This window comes from Tamandua tetradactyla, chromosome 1, assembly GCF_023851605.1.
Source record: "Tamandua tetradactyla isolate mTamTet1 chromosome 1, mTamTet1.pri, whole genome shotgun sequence".
Taxonomy (NCBI): Eukaryota; Metazoa; Chordata; class Mammalia; order Pilosa; family Myrmecophagidae; genus Tamandua; species Tamandua tetradactyla.
Window position 1 is genome coordinate 21,799,533 of NC_135327.1, and position 25,610 is coordinate 21,825,142.

Consider the following 25,610-nt stretch of genomic DNA (forward strand, 5'->3'; position numbering starts at 1 on the left):
TAATTGGTTTTCTACTTTGATTAGACTCAGAGGCACTAATGACTCTTTCCAATAATCAAGATAGCACTGGCAGTCCACGGGGTGAGTTGGTAAGATAAATTCTCAAAATACCAGCGTTAAATTCTATTAATTGTACGCCTATATGAGGCAAGGCTCTGGGTGAGGGTGTTGATTTTTTGTTTTTCCTTTTTACAAATGTTTTTTATTGTGAAATATAGCATATATACAAAGAAAAGAAAGACAAAAAAGCAATAATTTTCAAAGTACACTTCAACAAGTAGTTACAGAATGGATTTCAGAATTTCTTATGGATTACCATTCCACTATTTCAGATTTTTCCTTCTAGTTGCTCCAAAATACTGGAGGCTGGAAGGAATATTAATATAGTGATTTAGCAATCATACTCGCTAAATCTTTTCTCTGTTATACTTTCTCCTTCTCCCAATCTATAGGGATCTTTGGACAATTCCCATCTGACTCTTTCATGTTGAGAAGGGGTGTTGACACTAAAGGATAGGGGAATGTAACTAAGTGATAAACTTGGAGAGGCTGATCCCTCTGGTTTTCAAGATTTATCTGAGCTAGGAGCCCTCTGGAAATTATAGGTTCCAGGAAAGCAAACTTAGTGCATGAAACTTTTATAGAGTCTCAGTTCAAACACTAGGCGTTCTTAAGAGTTAACAGGAGTGATGATTGGAGTTTAGCAAACCATGACAATTAGCACTGTCTAACTGAAGCTTGCATAAGAATAGCTTCCAGAGTAGCCTCTTGACTGTATTTGATCTCTCTTGGCCACAGATGCCTTGTTTTATAACACCTCATGTCCCCCTTTTGTTGATCCCATGATGCCAGGGCCAGACTTGTCCTTGGGAATCATGCCCCACATTGTCAGAAGACTTTCACTTTCAATGTCATGTCCCACATAGGGGGAAGTGTAATGATTCTTCTTACAGTATTGGGCTTAGAGAGAGAAAGAGGCCAAATCTGAGCAACAAAAGAGGTTTCCTAGAAGCAACTTTAGGTCTTCTTATAGGTAGTCTTAGCTTCTCCCCTACAGAAATAAGTTTCATAAGGGCAAGCCTCAAAATCAAGGGCTTGGCCTACTTTTTTAGGAGACCCCAATGGTTGTGAGGGTACCTAGTTTCCAAGATGGGAAAGTTTAATAGTCCCAAATATATATGCATATATTTGTGAGAGTGTTTTTGACACCTTTATGGAGTTTTCTGGAATTAAGAGTATAGTGATGTTGGCTGGTTGTTGTTAGATATGCTGAATATGATGATGAGGGAAAGGGATGAGCTGAAGGCCTGAAATGTGCAACTTAATGCCGTATGAACAATGTAAAACTTTCCATGTGTGCCCTGAAAGAAAATCTTATTTCCTGTGGTCATAGACTTGGGAACTCTTAAAGCCAGATACAGAGCCTCATTGTGCAAGTAGCAGATTTACAATTATAGACTAAATTCTCAACCTTGCAAGGTGTCTGCTGTTAAAGTAAGAGCTTTGATTGGAAAAGAATGGGATCCAGAAACATGGAATGGGGATATACGGCTTTATAATGATGGTGATGGTGAGATGAATCCCTGGAATCTACTGAGCCTTTGCTAGATAGACCTGCAATGGACTGCCCTGAGGAAAGAGCTTCCCAAACTCCAGCCTGCCTTGAGGAAACAGCTTCCAGGCCTCCAGTCTTCCCAGAGGAATCTGCCATCCAACCTCCACCTAACAACATTAACCTTTCAGTGCCTGCTAACCCTGTTACCACCTCCCCAGGGGAAACAGCCCTAAATCATCTGTCTGGAGCAACTAATCCTGTTTCACCAGATGAAGCTGCAATGGAATACCCTGAGGTAATTGGCTTGAAAGACACCTCTGTTTCTTTTCATGACCCACTCCACCACCCTTTTATTCTGCAAGACCTATAACTAGATTAAAACCCCAACAGGCCCCGAAAGGTGAGGTACAAAATGTGGCCCATGAGGAGGTAAGCTACACTCCAAAAGAACTGTGTAATTTTCCAATCTATATAAAGAGAAATCAAGGGAATATGTGTAGGAATGGATATTAAGGGTGTGGGATAATGGTGGAAGGAATATAAAGTTGGACCAAGCTGAATTTATTGATATGGACCCATTAAGCAGAGATTCTGCATTCAATGTTGTAGCACAAGGGGTTAGAAAGGGCATTAACTGTTTGGATGATTGGCTAAAACATGGATCAAAAGGTAGCCAACATTACCTGAGGTTGAAATGTCAGAACTTCCCTACTATAACGTAGATGAGGGGATCAAGAGGCTTAGAGAGACTGGAATTTTAGAGTGGGTTTATCGTGGAAGACTTGCTCACACATCCCAGGAATGTCCAGAGGACACATCTTTTGCCAGGACCTTGAGAAATAAATTCCCAAGACTAGTTCCATTATCCCTGAAGAGCTCTGTAGCTGCCCTTCCCTGTAGGTCAGATATTACTCTGAGAATTGCTGTCACTGACCTGGAATCCTCAAACACAATGGGGATGGTTGGATCCCAAGTTGGCAGAAGCAAAGTGGTGACAGTTAATCACCATAGACAAGGTGGGTATGGCCACTATAATGGACAACAGACTCAAAGCAGCAGTCAAAATAATCTGACTTGCAGAGACTTGTGGCATTGGCTAGTAGGTCATGGGGTATCTAGAAGTAAAATTGATGGGCAGTCTACTAAATTCTTGTTTGAGCTGTATAAGCAGAAGGATTCTAGGTCAAGTGGACAGAAGTCTAATTTGAATTACAAAAACGGAGAGTTATGGTTCCTTAGACAATTCTCAGACTTGAGACAGTTTACAGACCCAGAGCCCCCTGAATGAGGGGAGGGCCAGGTACCCTTGGGGAAGGATCCTGTTACAGTGCCCCAAATTTACACTGTTTATTTTTTTTCCACCTTCCCCCAAGGAGACCTATGGCCTTTTACCAAGGCGACTGTGCTTTGGGAAAAAGAAAATGATCAGATATTTGGGGATTATTAGACATTGGCTCAGAAATGACACTAATTCCAGGAAACCCAAAGCATCACTGTGGTCTACCAGTCAGAGTAGGGGTTTATGGAGGTCAGGTGATTGATGGAGTTTTAGCTCAGGTCCATCTCACAGTGGGTCCAGTGGGTCCCCAGACCCTTTCTTGGGTAATTTTCCCAGTTCCAGAATGCATAATTGGAATCAACATACTCAGCTAACAGAATTCCCACAATGGTTCTCTGACTTGTGGAGTGAGGGCTATTATGGTAGGAAAAGCCAAGTGGAAGCCACTAGAACTGCCCCTACCTAGAAAAATAGTGAATGAGAAGCGGTATTGGAATCCTGGAGGGATTGCCACTCTTAAGTACTTGAAGGATACAAGACTGCCCAACACATCTCCATTTACTACCTGTACAGAAAACAGATGGGTCTTGAAGGATGACAATGGATTATTTAAATTTAACCAGATGGTGACTCCATTTGCAGCTGTTGTTCCAGAGGTGGTATCATTACTTGAGCAAATCAACACATCATCTGTACCTGCATGCAGCTATTGATTTGGCAAGTACTTTTTTCTCAATAGCTGTTAGTAAAAACCACCAGAAACATTTTGCATTCAGCTGGCAAGACCAGCAGTATACCTTCACTGTCCTGTCTCAGGGGTATATCAACTCTCCAGCCCTGTGTCACAATCTTGTCTGCAGGGACCTTGATAGTTTATCCCTCCCACTGATCCATTATATTGATGATATCATGTTGATTGGACCTAGTGAGAAAGAAGTAGCAACTACTCTAGACTTATTGGTAAGGTATTTGTGTGTCAGGGGATGGGATATAAATCCAACAAAAATAGAGAAGACTTCCACTCAGTGAAATTTCTAGGTGTCCAGCGGGGTTGGGCATGTTGAGATATCCCTTCAAAGGTGAAGGATAAACTGTTGCATCTGCCCCCTCTTATGACCAAAAAAGAGGCACAATACCTAGTTGGCTGCTTTGGATTTTGAAGACAATGTTGTCCTCATTTGAGTGTGCTACTTCAGCCCATTTACCGAGTGACCAGAGAAATTGCTAGTTTTGAGTGGGGACAAGAACAAGAGGAGGCCCTGTGACATGTCCAGGTTGCTTTGCAAGCTGCTCTGCCACTTAGACCACATGATCTTAGCAGATCCAATGATAATGGAAGTGTCAGTGGCATATAAGAATGCTGTCTATAAGAGAATCACAATGCAGAACCTTAGGATTTTGGAGCAAAGTCTTACCATATGATGTAGATAACCACTCTCCTTTTGAAAACAGCTTTTAGTCTGCTACTGGGCCTTAATAGGGACTGGATACTTAACCATAGGTGTTCTAGCTTGCTAGCTGCTGGAAAGCAACACATCAGAGATTCATTGGCTTTCAATAAGAGGGGATTTATTTAGTTGACATATAGTTCTTTAGAAAAAAGGCAGCTAACTTTCAAATGAGGTTCTTTCTTGTGTGGGAAGGCACAGGTTGATCTCTGCTGGCCTTCTCTCCAGGCCTCTGGGTTCCAACAACTTCCCCCAGGGTGATTCCTTCCCACATCTCCAAAGGCCTGGGCTGAGCTATGAGTGCTGAGATAAGGTATGCTGAGCTGCTTGAGCTGTGCTACATTGAGCTCTCTCATTTAAGCACCAGCCAATTAATTCAAACATCATTCATTGCAGCAGGCATGCCTCCTAGTCAGCTGCAGATGTAATCAAAGACAGATGAGGTTCACATGACACTGGCTCATGTCCACAGCAAGAACTAAGCAACTTCACCTAACCAAGTTGACACCTGAATCTAACTACCACAATGGATGACCAATTACCCTGAGAGCTGAGTTGCCTGTCATGAGCTGGGTGTTGTCTGACCCATCAAGCCATAAAAGTTGGGTGTGCATGGCAGCAGTCCATCATAAAATGGAAATGGTATATATGAGATAGGGCTTGAGCAGATCTTGAGGAAATGGCCCAAATGCCCATGGCCCCCACTCTTGCCACATTATCTTCTTTTTCCTAGACCAGGGGTATGACCTCTTGGGGAGTTCCTTAAAGTCAGTTGACCAAAGGAAAGAAAATTCAGGAGTATTTGCAGATGGTTCTGCAATGTATGCAGGACCACCAGAAAGTGGACAGCTGCAGCAATACAACCCCTTTCTGTGATGTCCTTAAAGGACAGTGGTGAGGGAAAATCCTCCTGGTGGGTGGAACTTTGAGCAGTGCAGTTGGATGTTCATTTTGTTTGGAAGGAGAACTAGCCAGAGGTGCATTAGCTGACTCACGGGCTGTTGCTAACGGTTTGGCTGGATGGTCAGGGTCTTGGAAAGAACATGATTGGAAAATTGGTGACAAAGTGGCCTGGGGAAGAGGTATGTGGATAGACCTTTCTGAGTTGGCAAAGAACATGAAGATATTTGTGTCTCATCTGAGTGCTCACTATAGGGTGACTTCAGCAGAAGAAGATTTTAATAAACAAGTGGATAAGATGACCTGTCCTGTGGATACAAATCATCCTCTTTCTTCAGTCACTCCTGCCATTTGTTGCCCAATGGGCTCATGAACAAAGTGGACAGGGTGATAGGCATGGAGGTTATGCACAGGCTTAACAACATGCCCATACTCAGTTCCAGATATGGCACCATTCCCTGAGGTGATCAGTCTGCTGCCTGGTGGCAGGTTGATTACATTGGACCACTTCTATCATGGAATAGACACATACTCTGGATTTGGGTTTTTTCCTTGCATGCAATACTTCTGCAAAAACTACCATCCATGTACTTACATCAGAATGCCTTAGCCACCCTCACAGTATTCCACACAGCATTGCTTCTGACCAAGGAACCCACTTCACAGCAAATGAAGTGCAGGAATGGGAACATGCTCATGGAAGAACCATGTTCTTCATCATCCAAAGGCAAGTGGGTTGATAGAATGGTGGAATGGCCTTTCAAAGACCCAGTTACGGTGCCAACTAGGTGGCAATACTTGCAGGGCTGGGGCAATGTTTTCTAGGTGGCTGTGTATGCTCTGAATCAGCACCCACTGTATGGTGCTGTTTCTTTCATAACCAGGATTCCCCCCAGTCCAGGAATCAAGGGGTGGAAATGGGAGTGGTACCATTCACCATCACCCCTAGTGATCCACTAGGAAAATTTTTGCTTTCCATTTCTGAAACCTTAAGCTCTTCAGGTCTATAGTTCTTAGTTCAAAAGGAGGAGTGTTCCTACCAGAAGACACAACAATGATTCCATTGAACTGGAAGTTAAGACAGTTACTTGGCCACTTTGGGCTTCTCATGCCTCTGAATCAACAGGCATGAAAGGAGATTCCTGTTCTCTCTGGGGTGATTGATCCTGACTATCAAGAGGAAATAGAATTGCAGTTACACAATGGAGGTAAAAAGAGTTTTTCTGGAATACAAGAGATTCCCTAGGGCGTCTCTTAGTACGACCATGCCCTATGATTAAAGTCAATGGAAAAGTGCAAAAACCCAATCCAGGCAGGGCTGTGAATAGCCCAGAAACTTCAGGAAGGAAGGCAAAAGAACCATGGCCAGCTGAAGTTCTTGCTGAGGGTAAAGGGAACATGGAATGGGTAGTGGAAGAAGGCAGTGATAAAGATGAACTATGGCCACATGATCAGTTAGAGAAATGAGAACATTGATTTATGACTATTTCTTCTCTGTTTTGTCATGAGTATGTTTCCATATGTACATAAGAAAATATCTTCTTTTCCTCTTATCATATGACATAAGTTGTACTGTTCATGTTATAGCATTTATAAGTTATGAAGTTTGAGAGTGAATGTTACCTAAGGACTTGCACCCTATTCTGGAGAGATGTAGCACATTTCCCATTGTGTGCAGGACAGTTGAATACTGTTAGGTAAAATGTATCTCTTATTGTGTTCTATTTGGAAATTAATCATGTTTCAAGGTGATGTGCATGGCTGTCAAGTTGACAAGGGGTGGGCTGTGATGGTTAGGTTCTGGTATCAACTTGACCAAGTGATTATGCCCAGTTGTCTGGTTAGGCAGACACTGACCTGAACCATTGCTGCAAGGATATCTCATGGCTGGTTAACAAACCAGAAGGCTGGTGTATGAAATCATCAGTCAGCTGATTGCATCTGTGGCTGATTACATCTGTGATCAACTAAGATGTGTTTCCCACCAACAAGATTATCCAATCAGTTCTTCAGCCAGTGAGCTTCTCCTGTGGAGTTCATCCAGACTCTTCAACAGAGCTGCCAGCTTCAGAGACTGCCCTGCATATTTTGGACTCTTCCATCCCCACGGTTGCATGAGACACCTTTATAAATCTCATATTTACAGATCTCTCCTGTTGGCTCTATTTCTCTCTCTAGAGAAAGCGTTCTCTAACTCTGGCTAATATATAACATACATACCAAAAAAAAGCAATAAATTTCAAAACACACCAGGATGATTTGTTGTAGAATAGATTTCAGAGTTTGATATAGGTTACAATTCCACAATTTAAAGTTTTTCCTTATACCTGCTCCAAGACACTGGGGACTAAAAGAAATATCAATGTAATAATTCAGCAGCCATACTTATTAAACCCCATCTTCTCTGTAATAACCCCACCTTCTTCTTTGATTTTTCTCCCAACCTTTAGAGATATCATCTTTGATGACCTCTCCTAACTCATCTGCACTTGTATCAGAATGGCCAGTAAATCAGGTAAGGAAGCTCTCTGGTTCTTCCTGCTGCCTCTACCTGCTGGCTTTATTCTGTGTTTGACTTGAATGTTTCATCAGATCCTTTCCAGATTTGCATTTGATTCCAGCTGACTTTGAGGATGGATCAGCCTCTCATTCAAATGAAATTCTTCGGAGAGAACTTTATTTTTGAAGTAAGGATTTTCATCAAAATAAAACTCTATTCTGTAACTTGATTTAATATCTTCAAATTCTGTCACTTCATCGCTTGTCAAATAATGCAATGCCCCTTCATCCTCCTCCTCAAGCAATGCAGACACCTGTGGATGGTTGACAAATGTTGTTACCCCTAAATTTTGGATTTTGGCAATCAATTTTGACCTCTTCTGAAAGAATACTTGATGGAGTTTATTGTATTTCTGTTCTACTTTCAAAATCTCCTCACTGGCTTGTTCATCAAGTTTGTCTATTTCATTTTGTACTTCATCAATATGTTCAATTGCTTTCTGCTGTTCCTTTTCTCCTTCAGGCAAGTCGAGAGCAGCCAATGTTTCTTCTGGCCTTGGGGCAGGAGGCAGTTTTACTTTCTTCATTTGAGGCAGGAGTGAAAACTGATGTTTGGTGCTGTTCTAATTTGCAAACTGCCAGAATGCAATATAACAGAAACAGAATGGCTTTTAAAGAGGGGGAATTTATTAAGTTGCAAGTTTACAGTTCTAAGGCCATGAAAATGTCCAGATTAAGGCAAGGCTATGGAAATGTTCAAATTAAGGCACAGTGAAGAGGTTACCTTCACTCAAAAAAGGCCAATGAAGTTCAGGGTTTCTCTCTCAGTTGGAAGGGCATATGACAAACATGGTAACATCTGTTAGCTTTCCCTCCAGGCTTCCTGTTTCATGAAGCTCCCCCAGGGGCATTTTCCTTCTCCATTTCCAAAGGTCTCTGGCTGTGTGGGCTCTATGGATTCTAAAGCTTTTTCCAAAATGGCTCCCTCTTAAAGGACTCTAGTTAGCAACCATCCCCCCCCCCTTGAATGGGTGGAGACACATCTCCATGGAAACTATCTAATCAAAAGTTACCACCAATATTGGGTGAGTCATATCTCCATGGATAATAAAAAAGCTCCCACCCAGCAATATTGAATGAAGATTAAAGACATGGCTTTTCTGAGGTACACAACAGATTCAAACCAGCATGGACCATTCTGTTAAGTCCAATAGCCAGAGCCAAAGAAAATAGTTTGCTTGGAAGGGGTTCAGAGAACTCTCTCTTTCACTTTTCTTTGGGGGGGGGTGAGGGGGTGCATAGTCTGAGAATCAAAACCAGGTCTCCTGCATGGAAGCTGCACATTCTACCGTTGAACCACTCATGCACCCTCTCCTTCATTTTTAATTAAAAAAAATTTTTTTTTACATGGGCAGGCACTGGGAATCAAACTCACCAGCATGGTAGGCGAGAACTCTGTTACTGAGCCACCATTGTCCGCCCCCCTCTCCTTCATTTTTGATTGATAGTTTTATCAGATATAGAATTTTTGGTTGACAGTATTTTTCTTTCTGCAGTTTGAATATGCCATACTACCACCTTTTGGCCCCCATGGTTTGTGATGTGAAATCAGTCGTTAATCTGTTTGAACATTCTTCATATGTGTATAGTCACTTTTCTCTTGCTGTTTTGAAGATTTTCTCTTTGTTTTTGCCTTTTGATAGTTTGATTATAATGTGTCTCAGTGTGGATTTCTTTGAATTTATCCAATTTGGAGTTTGTTGAGCTTTTTGGATGTATAGATTCCTGTCTTTCATCATATTTGGAAGGTTTGGGGACATCATTTTTTCAAATTTTCTTTCTGCTCCTTTCTTTCCTGGTGGGACTCCCATAATGTATATTTTGGAGTCACTTGATGGTGCCCCATAGGTCCCTTAAGTTCTGTTCTTTTTTTTTTTTTTTTGGTACTTTTTCCTTTCTGCTCCTCAGATTTGATAACTCTAATCATCCTATCTTTGAGTTTGATGATTCTTTCTTCCACCTGCTGAAATTTGTTGTTGAATCCTTCTAGTGAATTTTTCATTTCTGCTATTGTGCTTTTCAGCTCCAGAGTTTTTACTTCGTCCCTTTTAATATTTTTCTGTTTCTTTACTGATATTATTTATTTTTGAGATGTTATCTTACTGGCAGAGCTAGGGTAAATGAATTATCATCATAATTATTCATCATATCATTGATGAATGATGAAAACATAGGTATTTCCTTCATCTTTTTCATGCTGTTGGAGACCTCCTGGACCTTGCAGTTGTAATATCTGACATGGCACAAAGGGTCCCAGATAATGCTCCTGGAATTTGACTTCTCACTGCACTCCTGGCTCAGACCCCCACCACACCTGCTAATAAGATATGAAATGCTCCAAGATAAAGATTTCTCCCATCCTCTATGTGTTTAAGTATTATTAATGAGTCCTCTGGACCTCTCAATCCCTGGGCTTTGCACATGTGCTTTCAAGTCCCAGTTTCATTCCTCGAATCTGCTCATAGTCAGCTCTTTCCTCCTTTCTCTCATTTCAATATCATTACAAACCACAAGGCTCAAAGCATCCAGTTTTGGGACAAATTCTTCTTGTTCCTGAAATTCTCACTAGAATGGTCCTCCTCTGACTTAATTTCTCTCCTGACTGAGCCAAGAGTTAAGAAAAATAAGCAGAATTTCCTGTCCAGAAATTCTCTTTTGAGATGGGTGGAGTATGGAGAAGTCATCCACTGGGATCTCTATTGAGTGCACTGGTAGAGGGATAAGCTGTGCTCTTACATTCCCCTTCCTAGTTTCCTATCTTCCTCCAAACCCTCTCAAGAAATGCAGTTGCTGTGTGCTCCCAAAGGGTGAAACAAAAGAATACAATGAGTAGTGCCAGGTGCTTCTGCAGGAGTCCATTAGAAGGTAAAGGTAGAGTATTATGTGTTCAACACCCCCACTTGGTCACCCAGACTTGATGGATAATACCTGCCATCTCACCCCAAATGTCTCTTGAAAACAACGTCTCCAGATTGGTTAACACAGAAAATAAGTTTTCAGATTTTAATGGATGTGGGAACTAACGTGCCAGAAGGGCACATTTATTTTGTGCTGTGAACTTAGTTTTCCATAGGAAAAGGGATTGTCCCATAACTATTCCTGATATAACATTTACACCATGACATGTTTTAGCAATCCTATTTATGAATTTGCAGTGAAGAATCAATGCTATATTCATTTTATTGTAATACCCTATGACATATATAAAAATTATATTCCTATTCATATCCTTGGGACTGAGAACACTTTACAAATTGTTCTATCTAGAAATGTTAAGGTTTGGAAGATAAGGAAGGGTTTCTTTGGTCATCTTAGTTCCAAGATGGCTGCCCCACCCCCTGCAGTTACATCTCCATTCCAGTCAACAGTAGGGGAAGAAGGGAGGAAGTGGAGGCCCTATCCTCTCCTTTTAGGAGCTCAGTCTGGAAGTTGTGCACCTTATTTTGTTTGAATTACACTGATCACAATTTAGGAATATAGACAAAGAAAAAGAAACACTGGACAATGTTGTCTTATTTGTATTCTGGTTGGCCACATACAAGGCAAAAAATTTAGGACCCTAGTATTCAAACAAGCAGTAGAGAATAATGATTAAGTAACAACTTTGTCTCTAAAACATCTAAGACATCAGAAATACTAAAACTTATTTCTTAATAGGATTATTTAACAGTTGAAAGTTAAAGACATGAGGAATGGTTTAATAGAGTGCAACTTAAATCCTACAAGCGTGGACAAAAGCATGAGATTCATTTTGATTGTGATTATTCAGCAAAATTTCTGAATGACTTTGGAAGAGAGCTGGACATTGGACAGAACATGAATAAGTGGATGTAGGGGAAGAGGATGGAGGGAAGAAAACTACAGCTTATTGAATGTCCTGCTGTAGACCGGGTAAACATAATGATGAGTGAAAGAGCCAGAAACAAAAGCGTAGTTAAGAAAAATTCTTAATTATAAAGTTCAAACACAGGCAAAACCAATCAGAATATCTATGTGTCAACTTGACTAGGCATGGTACCCAGTTATTCAATGAAGCACTAATTTAGATTTTGCTGTGAAGGTGTTTTGTAGATGTGGTTAACATTTACAGTCAGTTGGATTTTTGTAAAGGGGAGTGTAGGAGCCAAAGGTTTAAAGCAAGACCTACAGAATTTGTTGCAAGCAGCTGGCCTCAGGATGGTGGCAGTAAACTGTGGAGATTGTTATGTAGAGCAGTCTGGGAGGAAGAGAATATTTACCCCAAATGGTTATGTTAAATATGAAGAACACTGTAAGATAAGAACTTTGCTCCCTCAGGAAATGCCTGCATATCTATTGACATCCTGTGGTATATAACTAGGATCTGGTTGAGAATAAAGTTGTCTGATGTCTGATGTAGAGTTAAACTTCAGACCCTCTGAACCCATTTGTGTCTGTCTTTCTTTTCTTCCTTTTTCTCTCTCCTTCTCATCATTCCTTAATATCCTTCGAGCTCTGTTTCAACAGAAAGCAACATTTGGTGCCCAACGGAGGGCTCGAAGAAGACTCCAAATCAATATTAAGGAACCAAGGAAAAGTCTCATTAGAGGCACTATGTCCAGCTGATAGAAGAGGACTCGAGTCGTATTTGTAAGTAAGCATTTTCCTTGGATCATCAGGGTAATGGGTAATCACAATGGGTGGCTGGAGGAGTATGTGTGTGAATTGAAAACACTGTTAGAAGCTAATGGGGTGCTTGTTAAAACATCTGAATTAATAGGCGTATTTGATCTCATTCGAAAACATTGTCAATGGTTTCATCCTGAGAGTCGTAATATTTTAAATTTAAAACAATGGCGTTTAGTTATGAAAGCTCTTCAGAGGGCCTATCGAAAGGGGGAGACTGTCCCATTATCAGCATGGACATTGTGTCATCAAATAGCAGCAGCCTTAGATCCCTTACAGTCAGAAAGTGAAGATGGGGAGACTGAGAATTTTTCCCAAAAAAGCATGACTGCGACAATAGATATAGATGAAAATGGAGTGAAACTTAGAGATAAGGAGGATATAAGTACAGATGAGGAAGATGTTAAATTTATGCGCTCACAGTGTTCTTACACTGTAGCCCATACCATCCCTTTTTCAAAGGCAAGCTTCACTTGCCCTCAAAACTTCCCAGATTCTGATCAAACAAAACCTACTTTATATCAGCAAAATTCCATATTCCCTGCATGAATTTGCAATCCACCTTCTGCCCCTATTCCCAGTCCACAGCCTCCTCAGAATCCATTTTTTTACAGATACTGGCGATTCAGCTAAATATATGAATCGTGTAATAGCACCGAAGCCTACACCCAAAACATCCATAATGAAATGTTTACTACAGGGATCTCAGCAAGGGGACCTGGAGGCAGTACAACTTCTATCAGCTTTTCCTCTAACAGTTAATCACTTGCCTCCCGATCAAAATAATCCTCAGGGCACTGTAGAAATTCGTCATGAGCCCATTCCTTTTAAATTGTTAAAAGAGTTGAAACAGGCTTGTGCCCAGTACGGAGTGAATTCTCCATATACTACAGGTCTAGTCCAGGGCATGGCTCATGTCGATAGATTAATTCCTTGGGATTGGGAGATGTTAGCCAGAACTGTTTTAAGTACAGCTGAATTTTTACAATTTAAAACATGGTGGACTGATGAAGCTAATCAGTTGGCTAGGAGGAATGCTGATGAGCAACCTCCAGTGTTAATAACAGCAGATCAAATCATGGGTACTGGACAATGGGCAGGTATTGAAGGACAGTTACAATATGATGATAGCGTTATCAACCAAGTCAGAATGGCCTGTCTTGCAGCTTGGCAGAGAATTTCTACACCAGGACAGCCTGCTTTAACTTTTGCTAAAGTAATTCAAAGACATAATGAGCCATATGTCGAATTTGTGGCACGTCTAACAGACGTGATTCAAAAAACCGTGCAAGCATCTGAAGCCTGTGATTTAATTTTAATGACATTAGCCTTTGATAATGCTAACAGTGAGTGTAAAAAGGCTATTCGACCCATTAAAACTGCTGGTGGTTCCATACAGGACTATATAAAAGCCTGTCAGGACATTGGGTCTACTTCTCATCAAATGGCAGTATTGGCAGCTACCATGAAATCTAACTTGAATCTAAAGAAAGGAAATTGTTTTAAATGTGGAAAATTTGGGCACTTTCAGATAAACTGTAAATCTTTTCATGATAATAATTCCACCCCAACTAAAAAACAGCCATCCAGATTATGTCCTATTTGCCAGAGGGGCTTTCATTGGGCTAATGAATGTCATTCTAGAACACATAAAAATGGTGCTCTATTGAAAAGGTCGGGAAACTGCCTTGCGGGCTTAGCTCAGGGCCCCAGGACAAACAACATGAGCCAAGCTCCACAGACACAGTATCCTGTCAGCAATGGCAAAAACCATGCATTCCAATCTTAGAGTTAAAAGCTGCAACTCGCGATAGTGCTGCAATAGATCTACCTGCAGCTGAGGATATTTTACTTCAACCTGAAATGGGTATTCAGTTAATTAGCACTGGAGTTTCTGGCCCTCTGCCCAACCATACTGTTGGTTTAATAATTGGAAGAAGTAGTTTGACTAAGCAGGGTCTATTAATACAGGTTTAATTGACAGTGACTATAAAGAGGAATTGAAGATTATGGCTCAATCTTTACAGCCTTTTCAAATTAAAGCTGGGCAACGCATTGTTGAATTACTACTTTTACCTTATCATGTTCCTCCTTCTCTGCCCTTCAACCGTCAAGAAGGTTTTGGTTCAACTGGAAATGAAATTTATTGGCAAACATTTATTGGGGACAACCGCCCAGAAATTACTATTACTATTAAGGATAAAATTTTCTGGGTTTGATTGATACTGGAGCTGATGTAACTATCATAGCTAAAAGATATTGGCCCCAAAATTGGACATTAAAAAGGGTACCTACTGTTTTCATTGGCATAGGTACCATGACTGATATTTATCAAAGTACTGAAATATTTGAAGTAATTGGCCCACAAGGACAAAAATCAACATTACAACCTTTTGTGGCAGATGTCGGTTTGAATCTCTGGGGCAGAGACCTGCTTTCACAGTGGGGAGCATATTTGCATTTCCCTCACTTATCAGATAAGGCAGAACAACTATACTTAAAGATGCAATTTCAAAACACTAGACGAACAAGGGATTATCGAGGTTTAGGATATTCCAAGGAGCAAACAAATTTATAATGGGGGCCATTGAAGTAAAGGGCATCATTACCCCAATAACATGGCTTATTACTACACCAATATGGGTGGATCAATGGCCCCTTCCTCAAGAAAAATTGAATGCCCTTCATAATCTTGTCCAAGAGCAATTGCAATTACAACATATTGAACCTTCCCAAAGCCCATGGAATTCTCCAATTTTTGTTATTAAAAAGAAATCTGGAAAATGATTTAAGAGCAGTAAATAAAGCCATGAGGAAAAAAAAACGAAGCTGGAGGTCTCACGCTGCCGGACTTTAAGGCATATTATGAAGCCACTGTGGTCAAAACAGCATGGTATTGGCATAAAGATAGATATATCGACCAATGGAATCGAATAGAGTGCTCAGATATAGACCCTCTCATCTATGGACATTTGATCTTTGATAAGGCAGTCAAGCCGACTCACCTGGGACAGAACAGTCTCTTCAATAAATGGTGCCTAGAGAACTGGATATCCATATGCAAAAGAATGAAAGAAGACCCGTATCTCACACCCTATACAAAAGTTAACTCAAAATGGATCAAAGATCTAAACATTAGGTCTAAGACCATAAAACAGTTAGAGGAAAATGTTGGGAGATATCTTATGAAACTTATAATTGGAGGTGGTTTTATGGACCTTAAACCTAAAGCAAGAGCACTGAAGAAAGAAAGAAAGAAATGGGAGCCCCTCAAAATTAAACACTTTTGTGTATCAAAGAACTTCATCAAGAAAGTAGAAAGACAGCCTACACAATGGGAGACAATATTTGGAAACGACATATCAGATAAAGGTCTAGTATCCAGAATTTATAAAGAGATTGTTCAACTCAACAACAAAAAGACAGCCAACCCAATTACAAAATGGGAGAAAGACTTGAACAGACGCCTCTCAGAAGAGGAAATACAAATGGCCAAAAGGCACATGAAGAGATGCTCAATGTCCCTGGCCATTAGAGAAATGCAAATCAAAACCACAATGAGATATCATCTCACACCCACCAGAATGGCCATTATCAACAAAACAGAAAATGACAAGTGCTGGAGAGGATGCGGAGAAAGAGGCACACTTATCCACTGTTGGTGGGAATGTCAAATGGTGCAACCACTGTGGAAGACAGTTTGGCGGTTCCTCAAAAAGCTGAATATAGAATTGCCATACGACCTAGCAATACCATTGCTGGGTATCTACTCAAAGGATTTAAGGGCAAAGACACAAACGGACATTTGCACACCAATGTTTATAGCAGCGTTATTTACAATTGCAAAGAGATGGAAACAGCCGAAATCTCCATCAACAGAAGAGTGGCTAAACAAAATGTGGTATATACATACGATGGAATATTATGCAGCTTTAAGACAGAATAAACTTATGAAGCATGTAATAACATGGATGGATCTAGAGAACATTATGCTGAGTGAGTCCAGCCAAAAACTAAAGGACAAATACTGTGTGGTCCCACTGATGTGAACCGACATTCAAGAATAAACTTGGAATATGTCATTGGTAACAGAGTCCAGCAGGAGTTAGAAACAGGGTAAGATAATGGGTAATTGGAGCTGAAGGGATACAGACTGTGCAACAGGACTAGATACAAAAACTCAAAAATGGACAGCACAATAATACCTAATTGTAAAGTAATCATGTTAAAACACTGAATGAAGCTGCATCTGAGCTATAGGTTTTTTTTTGTTTGTTTGTCTGTTTGTTTGTTTGTTTGTGTCTTTTTTTTTACTATTATTATTATTTTTATTTTTTTCTCTATATTAACATTCTATACCTTTTTCTGTTGTTTTGCTAGTTCTTTTCCTAAATCGATGCAAATGTACTAAGAAATGATGATCATGCATCTATGTGATGATGTTAAGAATTACTGATTGCATATGTAGAATGGAATGATTTCTAAATGTTGTGTTAATTTCTTTTTTTCTTTAATTAATAAAAATGAATAAATAAATAAAGCCATGAGCCCTATGGGTGCACTTCAGCTGGGGTTCCTCAACCCTCTATGATTCCTTAGTCTTGGAAATTGGTTATTATTGATTTAAAAGATTGTTTTTTTAATATCCCTCTGCATCCAGCAGATAAAGAAAAGTTTGCATTTTCCGTTCTGGCACTGAATAATCAGGCTCCGATGCAAAGATATCAATGGTGTGTCTTACCCCAAGGGATGATGAACAGTCCCACTATATGTCGACTATTTGTGCATCAACCCTTACAAGAAATAAGAAATAAATTTCCAGAGGCCCTTGTTATTCACTATATGGATGACATTTTAATTGCATGTGACAATGATGACTCTTTGGAAAAAGTTTTCAGTGCTATTATAATAATTTTACCTCAATATGGGCTGCAAATAGCTCCAGAAAAGATTCAAAGGACTGAGCCTTACCTATACTTAGGAATGCAAATAGCTGCAAATAAAATAATTCCTCAAAAAATACAATTAAGACGGGATAATTTACAAACTTTAAATGATTTTCAAAAACTATTAGGAGATATTAATTGGATTAGACCCACTTTAGGGATTCCTAATTATATGTTACAAAACTTGTTTGATATTTTACAAGGAGATTCTGATCTATTAAGCAAAAGGCAGTTAACAGCTGCAGCTGAACAAGAGTTACAATTAATTGAACAACACATCCAAGAAGGACAGCTTGTTCAAATAGATATAGAAAAGCCTGTTGATTTTATTATTTTCTTTACCTTACAATCTCCTACAGGCCTATTTTGGCAAGATGGTGTTTTAAAATGGATTTTTTTACCAAACAATAAACAAAAATGCTGACATACATATCTGCAAAAAATCATTTCTTTAATAGCCAGAGGTCGCCAAAGATATTTTCAATTAAGAGGTTGCGATCCTAATCGCATAGTGTGTGATCTCACAAAGGAAGAAGTTCAAAGTCTATATATTTTCAATACCTCTTGGCAAATAGCATTAAGTGACTTCAAAGGACAAGTTAATAATCATTTGCCTATGTCGAAACGTTTGCAATTTCTAGAAAGAACACAATGGATCTTGCCTAAAATAGTTAGGGCTTCCCCGTTGGAGGGAGCTATTACTGTCTTTACTGATGGTAGTAGCAATGGACAGGCTGCGTATGTCACCCCAGGGGAAAACAAAAGTTGAAAAATGCCTTATACCTCAGCCCAGCGTACTGAATTAGCAGCTGTAATTCAAGTTTTACAAAATTTTCTACAATCTCTTAATATTGTTTCTAATTCTGAATATGTTTGCCAAACAGTTACTCACATTGAGACAGCTTCTTTGTTTGAAAGAGATGACTTGTCCCGAATGTTTTTACATTTACAAACATTAGTCAGAAGTCAAATCAATCCTCTTTTTATCATGCATATAAGAGCTCATACCAATCTTCCGGGTCCTTTGTCATTACAAAATCAGCAAGCAGATATTCTTGTGGGGGTACTGCAAGATCCCACAACACTTCACAAATTAACCCATATCAATAGCAAAGGGCTGCGAAAGAAATTTCCATCTTTATCTAAACAGCAAGCTCAGGACATTGTTAGGACTTGTGCAACCTGTGGACCTTTAAATGCACTCCCATTTGCATCAGGGGTTAATCCTCGAGGTCAAAAAGCAAATGAATTATGGCAAATGGATGTTACTCATATTTCACATTTTGCTAAAATGCAATATGTACATATTATCATAGACACTTGTTCTCATTTCATCTGGGCTACTGCACAATCTGGAGAGCGTTTCTCCCATGTTCGATCACATTTACTTAATGCTTTTGCTGTTATGGGATGCCCTCAATCTATTAAAACGGACAATGGTCCTGCTTATACAGGAAAACAATTTCATAAATTTTGTACTACTTTTAATATTACTCATATTACAGGAATTCCACACAATCCCTCAGGGCAAGGAATTATTAAACGAACAAACCGGACGCTAAAGTCTATGCTTTTAAAACAAAAAGGGGGAGATGATGATCAGGAGGATGATGTTATGAAAATAAGTACACCTAGAGATCAATTAGCAAAGGCATTGTTTACTCTAAATTTTTTAAACATTTATGATAATTCATCACAGACTCCAGCAGAACAACATTTTAGCAATTTGGAAAAGAAAAATGATATATCCCAAACAGAACTGCAGCTGCAGCCAATCTATTGGAAAGATGTTAAAGATGATTTATGGAAATCAGGAATGGTAAAGGTGTGGGGTAAGGGATTTGCTCTTGTCATTGCAGATGACGGAACTTCAGTTTGGATTCCCTCGAAGAGAATAAAACCCAGGCATATCGACCTGGACAAATAATAACTAAATGGGTAATGTATACTATAGGACATACAGTTTTGATTGCTGAAGGACAGGGACATATTTATACTTACTGGGTTTATCTGTGAGCCCAAACTTGGGCCAATCCAACTTTACCAAAATAACCTAAATACAAGTTTAGGATTCCCAGGTCCAGTAAGAAGAAAACTGGTGTCAAATTTAATTCCATTTTTAGAAAGACCTATATGCATAACTCTATGGATACAAAGGATACTTGCCTGTTAGGTGGGAAAGAAAGTTGGAATGGATGGCAGTCATGTCATATTGTAAAGAAGGATTTTATAAAGCTTAACAGTAGCTAATTTTTCCTGCTTAATTTAGCTATTTACATATATTTTAGCTTCTGAATGATAGAAATATCCAGCAAAAGCATTTGTGTCATTTTATATTCGCTGCTATACATTTGGTGTGAGTTAAGAATTGTAAAGAAAAGAGTTATGGGCCCCATCAGGCTAAGAAAAACAACCCGGGACTTCCCAGGGGCGGTTATCTGCTGCCTTTGTTATGCAAGGTTATCTGCTGCCTTGGTTATGCAAGGTTGTAACTGCCGGAGGAAGTTTATCTAAGAATGCAACTGCGAAGTTTGAGTAAGGGAGTTTTGCACAACGAGACAGCTGCTTCTTGCATGAAGCAGCTCCCATGACTCATGTGCGAAAAATGTTTGTTATCTGCTTCTTGCAAAATGTTTGTTATCTACTTCTTGCAAAATGTTCGTTATCTACTTCCTGCATAAAGCAGAACCTGTAACTCATGTTCAACCCTCAAACCCCACCCCCTTATCCTGGCCCTTAAAAGGCTTCCCAAACCCAGGATCGGGGCTCTCTGTTCCTGCATGTTCAGTGAGCCCCACGCATGTGTGGTAAATAAACCCCTTGCGTGTTGCATGAGAGAACGTCTCTTGGAGTCCTCCTTTGCATGGCAAAACTCTCGAATTCTTACAATATGGATTGAGCAGTTATCATAATTAATGATTCCTATGGAATTGTAAGATTCCCCTGTGGGGTTGAAGATAACTGAGACTATATGGATAGGCAAGCTAAACAAGAGTTATTACATAGAGGATGATTTGTGCCATGATTTGGGATGATAAATACATTATTCAGAGAAATTTATGGGGAATTTTCCTAGGACTGGGACCAATTTTTGTAGTGAATTCTAATAACTATAACTTCTCTTTAGCAGCCATAAACACTATATACAAATATGTATTAGAGATCCATATATACTTGTTAAAGTTCATATGCACATAAGAAATCAAACTTCTAATTGTGAAAATTATTCTCTATTCACTTGTCCCCAAGCATTTATGTTGCAGGAAAATGAGACGATTATAGCAGCAAGGAGAAGAGGTATTTGGCTGCTGGTGCAGATGTCAAGATCTTTGCAATCCTCTCCAGAAACATATATACCGATCCATTTGGCAAAAGAATATCTAAAAAGGACTAATAGACTAATTGGACTCATTATTGCATCTGTCATTGGAATCATTGGAAGCATCACAGTGGCTGCAGTCGCTGGAACCGCATTGCAACAAACTATACAGATGCAGCATTGTTAGAAAAACACCAGTGAACTGTGGCATAGACAATCTCATTGATGAGCAAATTAATAATAGACTAAATGATATAGAAATGACATTGGTTCATATTGGAGATCAAATGTATAATTTAAATTTTTTACAAAGTTTAAAGTGTGAAAGGAATGAGAGCAGTTTTTGTATTACCCTCTTTTAACATATGGCCTGTCTGAAATAGAATGGGAAAAGGGAAAAGGCATCTTTTAGGGCTTTCAGATAGTTTAAGTCCTGATATCTTAGAATTACAAAAAAGGGGTATTAGAATTATCTCAGAATAATTTACATGTAGCCTAGGGAGGTGATATTACACAATCACTTACCCAAGAGCTAAATAATCTTAGGTTTGGGGCTGTTTATACTTCTTTGCTTCCTCCTCAGCTGTGTTTAACAATGTGAATCAAAGTCAGAGAGCTTGACTGGCAGCCAATGATGGGTAAGACCCTTCAGAGCCTAAGGGCAACCTAAAACAGGCGCAGTCACCTCTGCTTATAGTCACCCTAAAAAGGTGATTCTTGTTTTCCTCGCTTATAAAATGAAAAGGGGGAAATGTAGGAGCCAAAGGTTTAAAGCAAGACCTACAGAATTTGTTGGGAGCAGCTGGCCTCAGGATGGCGGCAGTGAACTGTGGAGATTGTTATGTAGAGCAGTCTGGGAGGAAGAGAATATTTACCCCAAATGGTTATGTTAAATATGAAGAACACTGTAAGATAAGAACTTTGCTCCCTCAGGAAATGCCTGCATATCTATTGACATCCTGTGGTATATAACTAGGATCTGGTTGAGAACAAAGTTGTCTGATGTCTGATGTAGAGTTAAACTTCAGACCCTCTGAACCCATTTGTGTCTGTCTTTCTTTTCTTCCTTTTTCTCTCTCCTTCTCATCATTCCTTAATATCCTTCGAGCTCTGTTTCAACAGAAAACAACAGGAGAGAATCTTTTATAAACTGCGTGGGCTTCATCCAACCAACTGAAAGGCATTAAGAGGAAAGCTGAGTTTCTTCTGAGAAAAAAAGAAATTCTGCCTCACGATTGTCACGTCACTTTCCTACTGGCTCTGCTTCACTGCAGAACCCTGACTGATGCAGGGAATAAATGCAACAATGAAAATACTCAAGCTAAAATATGGTTTACATTTAGTGAACAGTCACCGATATTTATTTTACATTAGTTGTACTGAGCTTACTCTGAGTCATGTCTTCCATAATCCTTTATTAGGCTTACTCTGATGCTCTGTTCTTCATAATTCTGCATCAGTACTTTCCATGGTGGCCCTGGACAATGTTGGACTCCTGTAGAATGTAATTTCAGAATAAGTGCATTCAACGTGATTGGTTAACAATTCCTTCAGTCAGTGTATTCAGTAATACAATGACTGGTAATATTTAAGATTGCTGTAATTTAGTATTTGGGTAATATTGACTTTGGTCTGTGGGAATTTTGAAAATTATCTATTTCCTCTAAATTTCCTCTAAACCAATTAGTAGGTTTGAAGTATTATAAGCAAAAAGAGGTGAAAAAGGAGCAAACTTTTGTTGTATTAATCTACTAGAACTTGGAGAATATTTGTTACTGCAACATAAGCCTGTCTTCCTCAAAACAGTCAAGATTTAGACTCCATTTTAGTAAGGAGGTCGCTTCTTTTATTTTTTTGCTCACCAAGTTGTTTATTTGCATAAAAGTTTTGGAGGAATTTTCATAAGGTTTCTCTAGCTTTTATCCCCATCAGGACAAACTATCATGAAGCTGAGATACTCATTTTATTAATAGAAGGAGGCATAATACTATAAGCTCCATGTTTAAGTGGTATGAAATAAAATAAATATTAAAATTATAATAATGTCAGTGTGCTAGTTTGAAAGGATGTATGGGCCCTAGGAAAGCCATGTTTTAATCAAAATCCCATTTTGTAAAATGGAAGAATAATCCCTATTCAATACTATATGTTTGAATCTGTAATTAGATCTTCTCCCTGGGGATGTGATTTGATCAAGAGTGGTTGTTAAGCTGGATTAGCTGGCGACATGTCTCCACCCATTTGGGTGGGTCTTGACTGGTTTACTGGAGTCCTATAAAAGAGGAAACATTTTGGAGAACGAGAGATTCAGAGAGAGTAGAATATGCTGCAGTGCTACAAAGCAGAGAGTCCATCAGTCAGCACTTTGGAGATGAAGAAGGAAAACACCTCCTGGGATGCTTCAAGAAACAGGAAGCCAGGAGAAGCAGTTAGCAGATGATGCTGTGTTTGCCATGTGCCCTTCTAGGTGAGAGAGAAGCCCTGACTGTGTTTACCATGTGCGTTCTCACTTGAGAGAGAAACCCTGTACTTCATCGGCCTTCTTGAACCAAGGTATCTTTCCCTGGATGTCTTTGATTGGGCATTTCTATAGGCTTGTTTTGATTGGGACATTTTCTTGGCCTTAGAACTGTAAACTAGCAACCTATTAAATTCCCCTTTTTTAAAAAAAATTATTTATTTAAAAAATTAACAAACAAAATATAACATTAACATAGATAATCAGTAATTCACAATATCATCACTTAGTTTCATATTCATCATTTCTTAGAACATTTGCATCCATTCATAAAAAGAAATAAAAAGACAATAGCAAAAAAAATAAAATGAAGATAGAAAGCAAAAAAGATTATACCTACCATATCCCTTACCCCTCGCTTTCACTGATCACTAGCATTTCAAACTAAATTTATTTTAACATTTGTTCCCCCTATTATTTATTTTTATTCCATATGTTCTACTCGTTTGTTGACAAGGTAGATAAAGGAGCATCAGACACAAGGTTTTCACAATCACACAGTCACATTGCGAAAGCTATATCATTATTCAATCATCCTCAAGAAACATGGCTACTAGAACACAGCTCTACATTTTCAGGCAGTTCCCTCCAGCCTCTCCACTACATCTTGAATAACAAGGTGATATATAGATAATGTGTAAGAATAACCTCCAGGATAACCTCTCTAGTCTGTTTGGAATCCCTCAGCCATTGGCACTTTGTCTCATTTCACTCTTCCTCCTTTTGGTCGAGAGGATTTTCTCAATCCCTTGATGCTGGGTCTCAGCTCATTCTAGGGTTTTTCTGAATCCCTTGATGCTGAGTCCGAGTTCATTCTCGGATTTCTGTCCCATGTTGCCAGGAAGGTCCACACCCCTGGGAGTCATGTCCCACATAGACTGGGGGAGGGTGGTGAGATTGCTTGTTGTGTTGGCTGGAGAGAGAGGCCACATCTGAGCAACAAAAGAGGCTCTCTTGGGGGTGACTCTTAGGCCTAAATTTTAAGTAGACTTGACCTATCCTTTGTAGGGTTAAGTTTCATATGAACAAACCCAAGACTGGGGGCTCAGCCTATAGCTTTGGTTGTCCACACTGCTTGTGAGAATATCAAGAATTCAACTTGGGGAAGTTGAATTTTCCCCCATTCTCCCCATTCCCCGAAGGGGGCTTTGCAAATACTTTTCCACTCACTGATTGAATCACTGGGATTCATCAGGGCATCACTCTGGACAAACCAACAAAATCTCATGTCCTACCTGAGATTCCAAGTACTTATGGTGTTCAATCAAACTATATACATAAGTTATATTAGGAAATGCACTGGTCAAAATATAAATTTTGTACCAAATAAACATTTTTTGCTTTAGTCTCACACATAAGGTGAAATTTTAAAATATTAATTACCATCTATTTTCAGCACCCTGCAGTAATGACATTCCTTTGTTCTTCCTCATGCAAAAACATTTTTAAAATTTGTACATTTAGTCTCTATTATTATACATTCTAGGCATTCCTAGATTATACCATCTCAATCTTTATCATCTATCTTTCTTTCTGATTTCATTTATGTCCCCAGCCCTCCTCCCTCTATCATTCTCACATGCAGCTTCCTTCAGTGTTTTAACATAATTGTATTACAGTTAGGTAGTATTGTGCTGTCCATTTCTGAGTTTTTGTATACAGTCCTGTTGCACAGTCTGTATTCCTTCAGCTCCAATTGCCCAATATCTTACCCTATTTCTATCTCTTGATGGTCTCTGTTACCAACGAAATGTTCCAAGTTTACTCAATAATGTCAGTTCATATCAGTGAGACCATACAGTATTTGTCCTTTTGTTTTTGGCTAATCTCACTCAGCATAATGTTCTCAAGGTCCATCCATGTTGTTACATACTTCATAACTTTATTCTGTCTTAAAGCTCCATAAATATTCCATTGTATGTATATACCACAGTTTGTTTAGCCACTTGTCTGTTGATGGACATTTTGGCTGTTCCTGTCTCTTTGCATTAAATTCCCCTTTTTAAAGCCATTGCATTTCTGGTATATTGCATTCTGGCAGCTAGTAAACTAGGACAGTCTGGATAACTAAAAAGAAAGTAACAATGGTCTGTTTCTCTTGCCATCAGTCCGACTGATAATCTTTTGCTTGCATATTATTGTAAATAATTTAGATATGGGTTCTAATCTAGGCTCTCATTCTCATTAAATATGCAACCTAGAGACGTCACTTTCAACCTCTTGGTCCTCTGTAGAGTGGTGAGTATGCTACCTAATTTTACAGGGGATATAGTATGCGTTCATGTATGTACCATAGCAAGCAGTACAGAGACTGACACCTGGTGGATTTATGGAAAACATTAGTTGCCTTTATTTTTGTCCTCTTTCATTTCCAAACTTTCTCCATTTCTCCATCCCTTTCAATTTTTCTTCACCATCTTTATGTGAATCCACAGTAACAAG

The 25,610-nt window shown here is 39.3% G+C and overlaps 1 pseudogene; it reads right to left on the minus strand.

The window, feature by feature from the left end:
• Nucleotides 1-7,570: 7,570 nt before the first annotated feature.
• Nucleotides 7,571-9,937, minus strand: LOC143680239 (protein SET-like; annotated as a pseudogene).
• Nucleotides 9,938-25,610: the final 15,673 nt, after the last annotated feature.